Source organism: Epargyreus clarus, unplaced genomic scaffold, assembly GCF_041222505.1.
Source record: "Epargyreus clarus isolate Ecla_fem2 unplaced genomic scaffold, WU_Ecla_fem_2.2 ptg000007l, whole genome shotgun sequence".
Lineage (NCBI taxonomy): Eukaryota > Metazoa > Arthropoda > Insecta > Lepidoptera > Hesperiidae > Epargyreus > Epargyreus clarus.
Genome location: NW_027332215.1, coordinates 5,305,733 through 5,320,589, shown reverse-complemented (window position 1 = coordinate 5,320,589; position 14,857 = coordinate 5,305,733). Strand labels below are relative to the sequence as shown.

General features: G+C 34.8%; 1 long non-coding RNA gene across 1 annotated transcript; it reads right to left on the bottom strand.

The window, feature by feature from the left end:
• Positions 1-4,447: 4,447 nt before the first annotated feature.
• On the bottom strand, positions 4,448-6,967 carry LOC140743175 (uncharacterized). Its single transcript, XR_012102398.1, has 3 exons — positions 6,892-6,967; positions 4,858-4,973; positions 4,448-4,499 (listed from the first exon to the last, which is right to left on the bottom strand). It is a non-coding gene; the product is annotated as an uncharacterized LOC140743175 (long non-coding RNA).
• Between the last annotated feature and the right edge of the window lie 7,890 nt (positions 6,968-14,857).

Genomic DNA, 14,857 nt, shown 5'->3' with positions numbered 1-14,857 from the left:
TTGTTTTTTTATAATGAACTGGAATGCATGATTATATGAAATTGACCGTATAATTTAAATATATCAAATAAAATTTTGATTTCTATGAAAAATAAATATAATTAGACATTTAGTAATGTTACCTGTAAGCTGGTGAAGGCAGCGTAAATGAGTTCCAAGACGGTCCCCAGGGGGGGATGCATTGGCATAAGAAGATATTGTAAGCCGAATAAGGGTGTCATCAACAGTTGTGACTACATAAAAAAATAAGATAATAGTAACAAATTTTATACTATGTGTTCAATATTTTACGCCTACTTATATACTAGAGATCGGCCGAAACTTTTTTCACTGATGAAAATTTAAGTTATTATACCATTTATACAATAATAAACAATAAGTTAGTGCCACACATACGAACGTTATATGCGCGGTTTTTAAGATCGCCAACTTACTCAGCTCGACGTCGATGACACACGGAAAGCTTGCTCAGACTGTATTACGATGTTGTCGTCAGTACCCTTAGAGCGTTTTCACATTATCCGATCCGATATCGGTATCGGACGCCGATACGATATCGGGGTAAGTAAAATGTATGAAACATGTACCTGCCTTTCACATTGTCCGTTCCGATATCGGATATCGGAGCCGACAGCGATATGCTGGCGACACCATCGGACGCCCGTGAGCCGTCGGGCGATAATGTTTGTATGTGTGCTCTACGTGTATCTAAATTGTCTCTGTGTGCGTAGAGCCCGATGCGCGGCGGCCATTCGAAAATGTGTGTCTTGTTTCTTGATACTGTTTGTGAGATGAATTAGCAAATAATTGAATGTGGATTCACTCATACGAAAGTAATTAAAAAACTTTCTAGGTGCGTGTTGTAACTTGCTAAAAAGAGTGCAAAATGCTCCCTCTGAATATCTAGCTTCCACAATAGGATGTATCCAATACTGTCTGTGAACAGATCTTTTTTTGCGTCTCAAATATAAGAGATACAGCAAATAAAGTTTTCTATTATAGTCTGCCATGATGACCTGTCCGCACTAAGCTATCGAGCAAATGGCCGTATCGGAACGATTTTGTCGGAAATATGTGAAAATAGCACATGGTGTCGGCTATCGGATGTCGGCTATCGTCGTCCGACACCGATATCGGATCGGATAATCTGAAAACGCTCTTAGTATCAGTTTTTACGTTTGTTCGAAAACGTTCCACGTTTACGAATTCGCACATAAAGCGCCCCCATGTAAAAATAAATGCATTCTAATTATATTTGTAAAATTAAATGTCGTTACAATTGACTATTCAGTTTTTTAAAACTCATAATGCGAAATTTTTGTTGTTATGAGCGAATTCGTAAACGTTGGACGTTTTCGAGCAAACGTTAAAACTCATACTAAGGGTACAGAAGCTTTGTGTCATTTAGGAATTATATCAAATTCCATTTCAAAATTTAATAACAAAAACGAAAATGACGGCTAATGCTCGCGATGCGGCCATAAGTACGCGTACTTACTCGTCCGTGTATCAAGTGTGTAGAGACACATAAAAACAAAAATCTACTACTAGTAGTACGATACTAAGTAATTAATGAATTAGGGTTGCCACCTTTCTTTTCTACAGGTAAAGTATATTGATTATTATAGGTAAGAAAAAAAGTACATAGTATCAAAATAAAGTACACTTTATTTTGATACTATGTACTATACTATGTGTACTATGTGTACTATGTAAATATATTAATATATTTAAGTTAAGGGATGTCGCGCTGGCGAGTGACGACATCGATTCTGCACCAATTGCTAAATGTCGTTTAAAGAAAAAATACTTACAACTAAACTTTTAAATCAAATCATGCGAAATAAAGTATTTTCGTGTAATTTATTGTTCTCATAAAGTATAGAGTACAATTACCTCAAATAACGTACAATACTTTATTATAAAGTACAGGTGACAACCCTAGAATGAATGCATGCTACGAGTAGTAAAACGCCCGAGTACAGCCGAATGCTACGCGAAAGTTCACTTCACGAATATATGTTTCGGTAGTGCCAAAAGTTTCGGCCGATCTTTGGCGAAACCGAATTTTCGTTCAGTCTTTATACACTACAATTACTTATAGATACTATTTGGCTATTTGGAAAGCATTTAATTTTCATTCGATTAAACTAATGTTTAAATGGAACAATACTTAACAATGCAACAGTTGTTAGGTTCATGCAAATTGACGTTTATGGTTATTATGTCAAAAACAGTGGTTATAATAATATTAATAATAATATCATTTATCCAAGTAAGTTACACGCTGCTGTATTTGGTTTGAGCTTGATGTAGTAAGCAATATATACATAGGACATACGTTTTTTTCACGATGAGCAAACTTTCAAAAGGTACCCGATGCCATATGGAGAGGCGCCGGGTTATGTGAGATTATTACCGCACTAAAACCCCCCCGGTGGCTGTCCTCAGCGCTTGGTGGAGAATTCCGGGATCTCTGATGGAATACAACCGGACTCCTCCAAGAGGGATTCCTCTCTAGGGCTATGTTTACGTGTCCCTGTAGTTCCGGGACTAGAATAGGGCTACGCTATCCCCTGCCTGTCGTAAGAGGCGACTAAAAGGGGGCTTCCGGGGTTGCGGGCGGCGAGAGTGGGAGCTCGAACCGCCCGGCCAGCGGCCCCGGGAAGGACGACGGTATGTGTGGTCGCATACCGTCGTATACACCAGATGGTGTGGCGAGCGCCAAGCTCACCTGGGCGGAGCCCGACGGGGCAACGCGCTAAGAGGACTCCGGTTGCGTTACTTTGGAGATCCCGGAGCCCTGAACGCAGCGCAGAGGACGGCCACCGGGGGGGTTTTAGTGCGGTTAAAATCCCACATAACTCGGCGTCGCTCCCACGTTGTCGGGTACCTTTTGAAGGTTTCCCCCTCGACAAAAAAAAGGGCTATGTTTACGACGGTATGCCATACATACCGCCGTCCTGAATTCCTCCTATCCTTTTTTCAGTCATAGTGCAAAGTTTTGTAATATTACGCCTCCAGCCAAAATTAACTTTGTAAAAATACTACTACTAACACAGTGAAACACATTTGGCGGTTTAGCGCGGCAGAATCTAGCGCTTTAGTTACCTCGTCGGTAAAAACGCGTAGTAAATATCGCGTAGTAGGTAAATAGTTGTATCTGTTGGACCAGGCCTTTAGCAAACTAAAAGAACATTACATTACATTAAAAGATAACAAGTTCAAAGCGAAACTTACTAGAATCACCGCAGCTCTGGTCGCGTTCGAGCAGATATTTCGACGAGGTTGCCCACATACCTTGCTGATTAGCACGTAGAATATACATATTAGGAAGTCTGAAAATAAGTTTAATTAGTTACTGGCCACATACACTGTACCTGTACAGTCAGCGTCAAAAGTAAATGGACAGATTAAAGTTTCAAAAATACCTATACACCCAAGCATTCATAAGTAGCTAAACACAACCAGCGCCATTATTAAACGAACTTCGTAAAGCTTCAAAAGTAGATGAACACTACGTGTCAAAAGTACCTGAATAATAATACATATTACAGCGTTTTCGCTCATACGGTATTCAGCTACTTTAAACGCAATAGTGTTCATCTAATTATGATGCTAGAGATGGTTGGCTACTTATGAACGTTTGGGTGTATAAGTTTTTTAATTGAGATCAAAATTGGAGCTGACTGTACATAAACATATAATCGCAAGCACCAACCGCGTTGGTTCAATTCATACATACAGGAGTAGATTCAGTAAATATATGTTTAGTTATAATTTTAAAACATAATTCGTTTAAGTGGTAAACAATCAGTCATTTAATTTTGAAAATCTTTCAGGGTCTCTGAAACACATTATGTATGTATTTTGTTATGTATTTTGCGTAAACGCTGGACACAAGCACGCTCGCTAGCAAGCAAGCACGGGCGCTCAATGCTACTCGCAAAGCACATAACATTATCTCGCAAAGGCTAGGCACACATTCGCATTTGGCTTTCAAAACCTTTTTTTTTTAAAAACAGGGCAGGTAGCCTAGTGGTTAAGAAACTCGTTAAGAACCTCTTGATCGAAGGGTCCGAGGTTCAAATCCCAAGCTCTGATTTTTCAAAGATATGTGCCCTTTATAGAAATTAATAATCACTTGCTTAAAACGGTGAAGGAAGAAACCTGAAACCTGAAAGAGGAAACCTGAGACATTTGAGAAACCTGAGAATACCTGAGAAATCTTAAAAAAGTTTTAGTTAGTTAAATCTACCAATTCGCATTTTACCAACGCGGTGGACTGTGTCCTAATCCTTCTCATTCTGAGAGGAGACCCGTACCCAGCACGGGGACAGTAATGGGTTGATGATGATGATGATGTAAAACAAGCTTTGATACAATATATATTATATTTGTGCTAATCTCATACTATATACTTACAAGTAGCAATACAAGTGATAATGGCCACTGGAATGGTGAAAACGTACATGGCATCGCTGTGTTCAATCATGCATCTGTAACAAACATATATTGTTAGTGAAGCTGGTGTGTCGGAGAAAAATATGATATAAGATGCACTGGAGCTATTGCAACATTTCCAATGAAATGTTTGACTGCCTGTCACAATAGGTCACTTTTGAACATTTCATTAATTAAGATGTTACTACAATGTAACGAATTGGAGGGGAGGGTGTGCCTCAAGTCCGGGATAAGTGCAACTGTGTAACATAAATGTGTTTCTTAATAGGACTTTGAGGTACAAAACTAGATGAAAACCAAAATGAAACATAATATTACACTATCATAATTAAATTACTTCGTTATAGTTGCAACAGGCCCGATGCACCTTAGATACTCGTAGGTTTTACTTACTTTTCAGTGTGGCCGAGATAAAACCGAATAGCAGCGTACACGATCACTTGCGCGAGGGGGAATACCCATCCCAGCATAATTACGGTATTCATTTCGAGCGTAAAGTTAGCGAATACCTGTGGATATAACATAAATATGTTAGCACAAAAATGAAAATAAGTAATGAGCGAGAGAAAAAAATATATTTTCGTTTAGTTATTTGTAAGGTGAGTCGTCGCAAAATTAAACTTTTATGTGTATACGCTTATAATAAGTAGCAGTGATAACCTAGTGGTTTATTCGTGGCCTCTCAGTCAAGGGGTCCGAGGTTCAAATCCCAGGCACGCTCCTATTAATTTTCAAAAATAACATCGTATTACAAATTTATTATCACTTGCCTCAACACAAAAATACATCTCAAAGGTACGTGAAGTCTACCAATCCGCCAATGGATTGATGATGATGATGTTATGATTAATATTTTATTATGTACCTAGTACATAGAAATTTCACTTTCAGTAAATGCAATAATAATTTTACGTAATACGTTAAACATTTTTCAAATGACTGCGATATTATTTTGGAAATCGCTTAACTTTGTACGACTATAAGTACGTAATTGCATGTCTTACGTCTTCATTCAATAAGTAACCTTGTGGTTGGATTAGACCCTTGGGATAGTGTTGGGGTAGCTCTTAAGTCATTACGTACACTTGGTAAAGTGTATAGAGATGAGGTAACTTTGAAAACATTACGTACACTTGGTAAAGTGTATAGAGATGAGGTAACTTTGAAAACATTACGTACACTTGGTAAAGTGTAGGTTAAAATATTTTACATTTCGTTAACATTGTTTTTTATTAACATATAATTTTTGATATTCGTAATGCGATATTTCAGGCGAACAAGGTCGGCTATATTTATTATAAATCGCGCTACAAAAATCGCGATAGCGGATACAATAAATGTCAAATAAATGGTGCAAATGTATATTACAACTCCTTCTTTATGTAACTATTATATAACTTTATTTATAACATGAAAATGTACAATTTATATTTAATTATTTTCAATATTGTAAGAATTTGAACTAAATAAAAAAAACAATATGTGCTAGTGTCTTGGATGTACACTACCGCGGGGCAGCCATCTGGATCATTTATTATATTTATAATTTCAGTTATTTTTCGATTACTGTAAATATTTTTATTTTGAATATTGTGTTCTGTTTATGATATAAATATGAGTAATATAATTTGATATAATGTAATAGGATTTGAAATAATAACGTAGAAGTAGACAATAGTGTTAATGTAACAATTTTGCAAACCTCAATTGGCCGGAACCAATATTATATTGGTATCATCATCATCATCAACCCATTACTGTCCCACTGCTGGGCTCGGTCTCTTCTCAGTATGATAAGGATTACGCCATACGAGTAGTCCATCGCGCTGGCGAAGTGCGAATTGGTAGACTTCACATACCTTTGAAAACCTTTTTTTAAGATTTCTCAGGTATGCAGGTTTCCGCACGATGTTTTCCTTCACCGTTCACCGTATCAGAAATTAATTATCACTTGATAATTAACTTCTGATACGCACATAACTTTCAAAAATTATAGCTGAGTGTCTGGTATTTGTACCTCGGACTCCTCGATCATGAGGCCGCGTTTCTCAACTACTAGGCTATAACTGCTATTATATAGGTATATTGTAACTTATTCTACAAGTAACCGATTTGATTTTTGTAGTCTACAGTGATATATCACACTGGTATATTATACCTTATTAGAAATAAGTTATAGCCTTGTGGTTTCAAAATTCGATCACGTGAAAAACTGGTAAAATTGACTCTACCAGTTTGGTAGACGAAAAACCTAAATCCTCTCTTTACGAGAGGAGATCCCTGATAAGCATTCATAAATAAATATATGAACTTTATGTGAAAAAATATCTCAATTTATGAAAAAATATTGTATATAAATGTAAATATTATATATGTAGCTGCATTATAAATATAGCTCAAGAAAGTTTTCATTTCTAAGTTACTTACTAGAACTATTGAAATATATAGGAACCAACTTTCCCCGAACATCCACATGTAGCAGGAGCTCGTCAAATACATGTTAAGCAGTGTGAACAATTGGCAATTTATCTGTAACAAGAAAAAATGCATTAACACATTTCCACAAAAATACATATAAATATTAAAACTGTAAATATTGTACTGTACTAATGAGATGTGCGTGTGTGAGAGTGTGAGTGAGATTACAGCTCCCCCGAAACTTCTGAAGCGGCCTCTAAAATCACATAATTAATCCATCATGGATATATTGCTGCTCTGACAATTGCTAATAGTTTGTGTATCAACTTCTTGCAATATTGTATAAGAATCTGGCCAAAAATGAAAGGTTTCCTACTGGAAACTCGGATAAAAACAGCCAAACATCGTCATCTTCGGGAGAGCATATCACTGCTAAATACCGCGCTATGTCTATTAACCTTATTTTTGCATGTAAATAGAATAGTTTAAACGCGGGAGAACCATTCGTGGAACGACCATCGCCACATCTATTTGTGATAGTAATACTAATGTTAATGGATGAATCTTGTAAGGGAAGATCTGCCTTACAAAATTCTTATCCCCGAGTTGTTACAACTTAGCCCTCGGGAGTAGCAAGACATCTATGACCAAACTCAGGTGGTTATCTAACTGTATTTGGGTTTGATTACAGATAGCATGGGCGGCAGCTATATTACTTACCATCAAGTGGACTGCATGTTCATTTTCTACTTTAATATTTTAAAGAAATGTAGTTGGTAGAAAAATTATTTTACTTACAGGATTTTCTATTAGCAACTGGGTTTCCCAAATTATGTAACTATAATAGATTAACCAGGTGGTCGCATTTAAAGCCAGAGCGGTGAAGAGATTAAGTAGTATCTTCGTCCTTGTAGAATTATTTATGCTGTAGAAAAAAACAAGATTATTTATGAACGAGTTTATACAGATACATATGAACGCACGTGAAACTGAGGGGATTTCATCTGCGTTGAACAGTGGAAAACTTGTTATTTAAATAATAATAATTAAAAAAAAGTAGTTATTCTGTACAACATTAGCTAACCGCAAGTGAAAGTCCCGTCAAACTCGCCGGAACAGACCGACGGTCAATCAATTTTAATAATTATTTTTTTTGTTATGCTTATGGTCTGTACCCTTACCATGAGTTTTTACGTTTTGGCAAATATTACTGTTTTGGTATTTGTTTAAGTAATTGCCCATACAATTTCCAATCAGCGCCCCTAGCGGATTGTGTCAGAACTTAAAAACTCATGGTAAGGGTACGGACTATAAGTCCGGTATAGTGAAACGATGTTATTTTGACATTGTAAAGAGAAACTTCAATTTTATTTATTAAGTAAGTACAAGTAGATATACAGATAGCAATAAACGTACAATAAGTATATTAAGGTAGAAATAATAGTGGAACATATGATGGAAGGTACAATTATCCGCCCGCTTGTCTCTATTAAGTATCTTGCTTGTTTCAAACAAGCAATGGAATACTGTTTTGATTTCATATGATAGCGGAACTGCTATAAGAGTACGAGATGAATTATTGTTCATTCATATTCATATTATTAATATTGTTATTAATATTCATATTATTAATTCCAACTTAGTACTCAGTGGTAACAACGCCTCTGTGGCCAAACCCAGGTACAGATCTGATATTACCTAGGGTTGATTACAGACGTCCATGGGTTGCAGTAGCCACTTACTATCAGGTGGACTGCATACTCATTTGCTTTGCAAATCTATGGAGATATCGATACCGACTTCGTTGACATAATCAGAGACGACGCGAGCGAAGTTTGCCTCATTATCGTGCGAGTGTACCGACGTGCAAATAAACGTTTGGCACCATGTACAACAGTGGACGTAGTTGATTATCAATGAGGGTAAATTATGATCGGCGGCATTTCTTACCAAGTTCATAGGCATCTCGTAATCTTAGGTAGTTGTAGTGGTAGTCCCAATATATGCAATATCATGTTATGCAATATGCTCCTTTTATTGGAGAAAACTTTTTACTATGCGATAATGAGGCAAACTTCGCTCGCGTCGTCTCTGATTATGTCAACGAAGTCGGTATCGATATCTCCATAGATTTGCAAAGCAAATGAGTATGCAGTCCACCTGACAGTAAGTGGCTACTGCAACCCATGGACGTCTGTAATCAACCCTAGATAATATTCTGATATTATCTAGGGCTGATTATTCTACCTGGGTTTGGCGACTGAGGAGTTGCTGCCACTGAGTAATAAGTTGGAACGTCTCGATTAACAATGCTTTACCTTTATATACATAAAGGTATAATAAATAAGATAAGGTATATACATAAAGGTTAATCATTGTTTCCTCAGCCTCAGGCCACTTTCCCTCAGATGGACTGATGGACGTTTTCTACCAGAATGTAAAAAATAGACAATAAAAAAATAAGTTTATGTATATAGTGATTTATTGATGCACTTACTTGTATTTCAAAAAAATGTACATCGCAATCACTAAAAAAGCAAGTAATATGGTATACCCTGTAATATTAATAGTAATGATATTTCGGTGAAACTGTAACAAAAGAAATTTAAAATAACTTATAACTTACTCGTTTTTATAAAACACAGATTATTTCATTTCATTATAAATTGTCTTGGAGGAATTAAAAATAATAGGGGCGCCAAATACGGTTCCCCTAAAAGAATTTAAATTTATTTAAATGTAAAGACCCTATCAGAATTTTGGAATCAGTACCATTAGTATCCGTTTTTCCAAAAATGACTGTTTTGTATTTGTTTACGTATTTGCCCATACATTTCCAATCAGCGCCCCCAGCGGACTGTATGAGAACTGATTGGAAATGTATGGGAAATACGTAAACAAATACATAAACAGGAATTTTTTTAATAACGATTTTTGTAATAACCCTTAATATGAGTTTTTAACTCATACTAAGGGTAGGTACATATCGTGATTCGGCATAGTGAAGGTGGTAGAACCCTACCACCGCCACACCTATTTCTGCCTAATAACAGCAGTGTTAGACGCTGCTGTGTTCCGTTTTGAAGGGTGTGATAAGGAAGAAGTTCTTTTCCGAGGCATTCCAGCTTAGTCCTCAGGGGTAGCGGCGCATCTGTGGCCGACCTCAGGTAGGGATATCTAATTATATCTGGGGTTGATTACAGATGTCCATGGGCGGCAGTAGCCACTTAACATCAGGTGGACTGCATGCTCGTCTGCTACTCCTATATTAGTCTGCCTTTTAAAATCAGTAAGCGCTAATGTATCCTATTTTGAAAAGTGTAGCAATGGAGAAACGCTAATACAAGGAACTCTTTAGTCCTCGGGGGTGCAATATATACTCGTATGTGGCTGATTTGAGGTGGGAGTGTTGATTTATAACCATGGGCTGCGTTCCTACTTCCCGTCGTAAGAACTATACACACTCTTTTTTGATACGTACCGACATATCCGCATCGTCGACGCATGTCGTGAAATTGGTCCAGGAACGATTAGTTTTTGGGTGTGTTGTCCAGTTGCCGGATTGTTCACACCTGAAACAACAGAAACATATGTAAATACCGACACAAACCCAGGAACACCTTCCGGGGGATTGAAGTATATTTCATTACCAAGTCACGTACGTCATTAATACACTATCAATCCAAATTCCTAAAGATCGATATTTGGCAATTTGTTCGCACTAGACATGGTTAAATTTCGATCTTTGATACGCAAACCAATGGATAGATTGATTATATTAATAACGGGCGTTAGACTACTTATTTATTTCTTTAATATTATAATAAACAAACATCTTTATTTTATATTCAATTAATTTGAGGAAGTTATAATCAAAATCTAGTCACTATAAACACCTTAAACATAACATAAACAACAATACAATTAAAAAAAAACAATTAAATTGAAACTACTAGGATTACTTAACACAAATTTTATAAATAAAATAAATGAGCCAAATCGCTGCCCGAGGAAGTGTATTTATATTATATTTTTGTAAGAATTTTGTTTAGTTATTAAAACATTTCGCGTTGTAACATTGTAGTTATTTTTAAAACAATTACATACCTGATGAATATCTAAAAATATATTTTATTTCATGGTGATCTGAAATATAATTGAGAATTGGGTACTTGACAGTTATAACAATAAAATATGAAATATGTTGGATATGATAGCTTATTAGTAAACATAAATTATGCAGTATTTCGTTTATTTTTTAATACGTTCTAAGTATTTTAATTTTTAAAAAGAAATTTTCGATTTTTTATCTGTGGATTTTAAATCCCAAAACGGCGACAGTGCTGCCTCAAATGTCATGTGACGTCACTACATCGAAACCAAACAAGACAAATAATAATTAAATCGTTTGCTGTTAGAGTTGGTTGAATTTATGTTGTGAACCGAAATGAAGCCATACTATATTAAAGCTGATAGCGTGAACCTGCTTAAAGATCCATATATGCAGTGCAATAAATCAAAATGGATACAAAAACTTCCGTGAGATAACCTATGGAAATATCAAATAAACAACGTAAGTAAAACATTCTTTATATTTACATTTAATCATATCGGACAATTAAAACATTTCTTAACTGACTTCAGACAGAAAAACCTTTCTTCTGTCTGAAGTCTTCAAGTGATTATTAAGATTTTTTTAAATATACTTATATTCTTATGTGCATGTTTTAAGGTTATTAATTGGTTGTATTTATATTTACAGATCTTCCCGACAATCGTATAGTGACGACGTTATAGAGTATGTGCAGTTTAAGAGGAAGGCAAGTTTGTGTTTCCTGAAAAGTAAAAGTTGTCCTGAACACAAGGTACATCAATGAAAATGAAAATGTGATGACTGTCCTGCCTAGAATAAGTGAGGAGTCAAAAGTTTCGAAAGTAGGCACCAGTCTGAAATACATAAAGTAAAGTACACGGGAAATAGTACTTCTTCACTTGCGTAAGACCCAACAAGATGAAGGAAGAAAAGTGACCATACAGTTCCTATTATTGTATTGCAATTTAATTCTGAAAATGACAGTGATAAAAATATATATCCATTTTGTTGGAATATAGCAAAAACTCAAGCCTCTTATAATGTATAATATTCAAGTAGGTTATATATGATAGAGCTGGCAGCTGAAAAACATATATTTTTACTTCTTCTAATTTGTCATTCTGTCAATGATTCGATATAATAAAAAGTATCTTTTTGGAGTGAATTTTATTTTATTATATTTCATAGTTTATTTTCTCGTTCTCCTGTGGCCATATCCCAACAGGTTATGGGCCCAGGCTACGCTATCGTAAAATATTGAAAAACATAGTCATCTACAATGAAGTAAAAAAAATTAATGTAATATTTCAAACATGGAGTCGTGGAAGAAAAAGACACATGAAAAATTTTGATGGCGAACGGCGATGGCAAACAATAATATATAAGTGTCTAATTTTTTCTACGTCGAAACCAAAACCGTCTACGGTGAAAACAATAATGGATGACTTTAATAAAATTACGAATGGAGAATTTTGGCTACACAATTATTTTGACTGCATAAGAAACAACTCAATTTGGAATTGCGACCAGAAAAAAAACGCTGATACAACTTATTTTAATGATTGATTAATATGATCACTAACTTGGTGCTAAACTTGATGAAATGGATCAATGGATGAAAAGGATCGACAGATTATGAATCAATGGATGAAATGGATCGACGGAATGCATATAATTTGAAGGTGGTAGAACCCTTTGTGGTTCGACTCCGGCAGCACCACCGCCACACCTATTTCTACCTAATAACAGCAGTGTTAGGCGCTGCTGTGTTCCGGTTTGAAGGGTGTGATTCAAAGAATACGAATTCGAAATTTTCAAAGTAAAACTGAGATCTCAAATAACTGAACTTCAAATATTACACGCTTGTAAAAATATAAATTTAAAATGGAAAAATGTGTATACTACTACTAGAGTATTACATCATGCAGATACACAAGCTAATATGATTTTTTATCCTGGAAACAGTTGCTGTAAAAATTATAATTTTTGCGATCTGAACCCGTTGCTATTACTGATGTTAACTGTCATTATATCAAGTACCTAATTGCAACAAAATGGAGACAGTAGTAGCTATATAACAGGAAATACATTGGACACTGAAAATAAAAATAAGGACAGTTTCACTTTTATGTCTTCAAAATGAAATTTATTTCATTTTTGTTCCAATTCTAACCCTGATATTTGTTTTTCTTTTAGATTTGAAAACTCTGATCACTTTGAAAATACAAAGGTTTATATGTGTCAAATGACAGACTACTTTAAAATTGGAGGAGCTAAAGATCGGGTAAAGGTAAAAAACAAAGAATTTAAAATTCTATACTGTTCACCAAAAGTTCTGTGGAACTTTAGTTCTATGGAACTTAAGCTGTACCTATGCAGCTTCTTAGTAAATCGAATTGAATAATAAAAGGTATGTCGGTTATTAAAAATGAAGGGCATATTTATAAAAATAGTAAATGTCTAATATGTAGTATAAAGGATAATAGTATCATTATTTTTCATAAAATGATAGATCACAGTATAAAATAAACTTAATTCAAAGTTAGAAATCGTATTAGTTATGGCACAAACGGTCATTTGAATAAACAGAAATTAAATTTGAATAGCAGTGATAGCCTAATGGTTAAGAAACTCGACCTGTCTAACGAAGGGTCCGAGGTTCAAATCCCAGGCAATCACCTCTGAATTTTTTTCAAAGTTATGTGTGTATTAGAAATTAATTATTACTTGCTTAAAAGGTAAAGGAAAACATCGTGAAGAAATCTTCTACACCTGAAAGATTTATATAATAAAAAATCTGAAAGGTATGTGAGTCTACCAATACTCACTTGGCTAACGCGATGGATTATGACCTAAACCTTCTCATTCTGATAGGAGACTCATGCCCAGCAGTGGGACAATAAATGGGTTGATGAAATTTGAATATTTTTAAAGATTTTATTATTGACCTTCATATGACAATCTTGAATACTTATATGTAATCTGTGATCTTGAATTTCTGAAAGTCAAGACTGACCAGCTAATGGTAAAAAAAAAAACATTTTTTTTTTATTATTCACTGTGATGTTTGCGATTCGATAACGTCGACTTCCTTTGATGACAAAAATTGTCTTTATGTTACATGTATTTTAAATGGGAAATAAGTATCATTTTAAAAGTCTAAAAGTGAAAATGTATCCTATAGTAACATTATTCATTTACATTATGATAATGATCGAGAATATATTTCTGAAATAATGAACTTAAGGAGTTTTTGTTGGCAAGATAATTATGTATCATTAAAATTTACCTTATAAAACACAATAAAATGGTGAAACAGAGCAAATGAATCGTATATTAACCGAAATGGTTGTAAATGCGAAATTAAATAAAGCTTTTGGGGTGAAGCTGTTACAACAGTCATATACCTACTTATATTTATAAAAATATACATATTCCCCACTAAAGCTCTGATAATAAATAAATAAAACACCATGTAAATTGTGGCAAGGTAAAAACAAAATCGATCATATGAAAATGTTTTGGTGCTACTGCTACGTTCGTAACACAGTTAGCAAGATTAAAGATAAAAATATTTTAGATCCAGCCTAGTTGGTAAAGATTTTAATGGATATACATTATTAAATATTAAAAGTAATGAAATGTCCATAGCTGCTAAGCAGATCATGTAGTTGATGAATTAAATATTGAAAATAATGACAACAAACATTGAGCATTACATATCAATATAAAATTTAGAAAGCCTGACGCTGATTCGGCGAAACTAATAGAAAGCTAACAACAACATTCCTTAAATGATAATGCGTCAACAATAACTATTAAATACTTGATCAATCCCTGAATTATTATATACGGATGCACAATCCTGATAGCTGATTTTTA